Source organism: Anomaloglossus baeobatrachus, chromosome 1 (genome assembly GCF_048569485.1).
Source record: "Anomaloglossus baeobatrachus isolate aAnoBae1 chromosome 1, aAnoBae1.hap1, whole genome shotgun sequence".
Classification (NCBI taxonomy): domain Eukaryota; kingdom Metazoa; phylum Chordata; class Amphibia; order Anura; family Aromobatidae; genus Anomaloglossus; species Anomaloglossus baeobatrachus.
The window spans coordinates 650,415,153-650,417,560 of record NC_134353.1 but is presented as its reverse complement, the minus strand read 5'-3'; the positions used below and the strand labels follow the sequence as shown (position 1 = coordinate 650,417,560).

At 34.8% G+C, this 2,408-nt stretch overlaps 1 pseudogene; it reads left to right on the top strand.

Moving 5' to 3' along the window:
• The first annotated feature begins 483 nt into the window (after window positions 1-483).
• LOC142297163 (olfactory receptor 6Q1-like) lies at window positions 484-1,569 on the top strand (annotated as a pseudogene).
• The last annotated feature ends 839 nt before the right edge of the window (window positions 1,570-2,408 follow it).

Here is a 2,408-nt window from a genome sequence, read left to right as displayed (position 1 = left end):
TACTTATTTATTTCTCCCTAGACCGTATAAGTGATAGTTTTTTTTGTGGGATGAGATCTAGTTTTTAATGACACATTGGTTTCTTTTAATTTAATGTACTGGAAAATGTAAAGACAAAATGCCTAATGTGATGGAAACAAAAAACACCCTTCAATTTCACAAGTTGTTTTTTTTGTCTTGTGTTTAGAACATTCATTGTGTTATAAATATGACTTAAAGTATGGATCAGCAAATCAGTACAATAATGGCAATCCCATACTTATAAAGCTTTTTTTTTAACTTTAAATAATTGGTAAAACAAATAGATTGTTGTTTTTTTGAGACTTCTAATACTTTCATTTTTTAATCAATATTTCTGTTTAAGGGCTTTTTGTTTGCATGTTAAACTTTTTTTTTTTTTAAACAGTTATAGTCCAGATACAATATTTTAATAGCTGCTTATTGCATTTGTTGGTGCAGTAGATATACCCTTAATATCCATGTTGCGACCCATTTCTGCTTTTTGTGAACAACTGTGATTAATTAATTACATAGGATGCTTGGTGCCCTAGAAGTAAAACTACAGATCGAAAGTATTTGCTATATATTGTGTATTTTTCAATTTTGTAAATTTGTTGAAATGATTTCTCCTTACCAACCAGATAACATGAATGCAGAAAACAACACACGAGTGAAAGATTTCATTATCCTTGGATTTACTGACGTCAAGGAAATCCAATTGGCTTTGTTTGTTATATTTTTGGTGATGTATATCCTGACCCTCACACAGCATGCAGTTATTATTGTGGTCATCCGTTTGGATTATCATCTTCATACACCTATGTATTTTTATCTCATTAACCTATCAGTTTTAGAGATCAGTTACGTCACTGTCACTGTTCCTAATATGCTTTCTAATCTGTTGTCAACTAAAAAAACAATCTCCATCAATGCATGTTTCTCCCAGTTGTACATTTTCTTTGGTTTAGGTAGCACAGAATGCTTCTTGTTGACTGCTATGGCATATGACCGATATCTTGCTATATGTAATCCTCTTCATTATAATGGAATCATGAATGGAAAAGTCTGCATTAAACTAGCTGGAGTTTGCTGGTTAGCCGGTTTATTTTCACCACTTATCCCAACTAATTTTTTATTTCGTCTCTCCTTCTGCCGCTCAAATATTATAAATCATTTCTTCTGTGACTCAGTCCCATTGCTAAATCTTGCATGTCAAAATATCGACGGCATCGAAATGGTGAATTTTATTTTGGGGTCACTATTTTACTAGCATCCTTGTTGCTGACCATGATTTCTTATGTAAAAATAATTTTGACCATTCTGAAGATCACAACCTCTGATGGCCGTAAAAAAACATTTTCTACTTGTGCTTCTCACCTTATAATTGTATCTATGTTTTATGGCACCACAATCTTTACATATGTCAGGCCAAGGACTAAAGCTTCCAATTTTAATAAAATTGTATCGCTTATTTATTGTGTTATCACCCCTATGATCAATCCTATGATCTACAGTTTAAGAAACAATGATATCAAGCAATCACTGAAAAAGGTTGTAAGTTTAAAATAATTCCTAGTAACAAAAAGGAGACAGTTGCACCTGCAGTGCTAAGATATATGGAACAATGAATATGGGAATATAGACATGCATTACTGCTATGAAAAACGTAAAAATTGAGATATTTAACAAAAAAAATTGGCCAGATATTATGTGAGCCCAACAGCCATTTCAAGGATACCTCATTTATGTTGGGTCCCTATCAAACTAATGCCTATGAGTAGACAGGAACCTGCAAATGGTGAATTAAAATCGTCTGAGGCTGAAGAGCAGGAGTGCTTAATCAGAAGTCATAACCCTGTAATCTAAGAAAAGACTGAAGGCACATCTTATCTTTCTAATGTGAACAGGTGCAAACTGAATATGAAACATAGTAACAAAAAGGAGACAGTAGCACACTGCAGTTTTAAGATATGTGAAACAATGAATATGGGAATTTAGATATGCATTACTGCTATGAAAAAACATTTAAAAATTGAGATAATTAGTACACAAAATTGGCTAGATTTTATGTGAGCCCAACAGCCATTGACAAGGCGACCTCATTTTGTTGGGTACCTATTAAACTAATGCCTCTCTTTGGGTTAAAAAAAACCCTACAATTTAGAGGTGGACAGGAACCTGCAAATGGAGAATTAAAACTGCCTAAGGCCCGTTTCACACGTCAGTGAAAAACACTGACGTTTTTCACTGGCGTGTAAAACACGCACATGTCCCTCCATGTGCCATGAATCACGGCCCACGTGGGTTGTCTAAGTGCAATCCGGGCTCTGTTCTCCATGGCTCGTGATTGCACTTAGAGATTAACTCACCTGTGCGCGCTCCCACTCTCCATGGTGCTGATCGCTCCC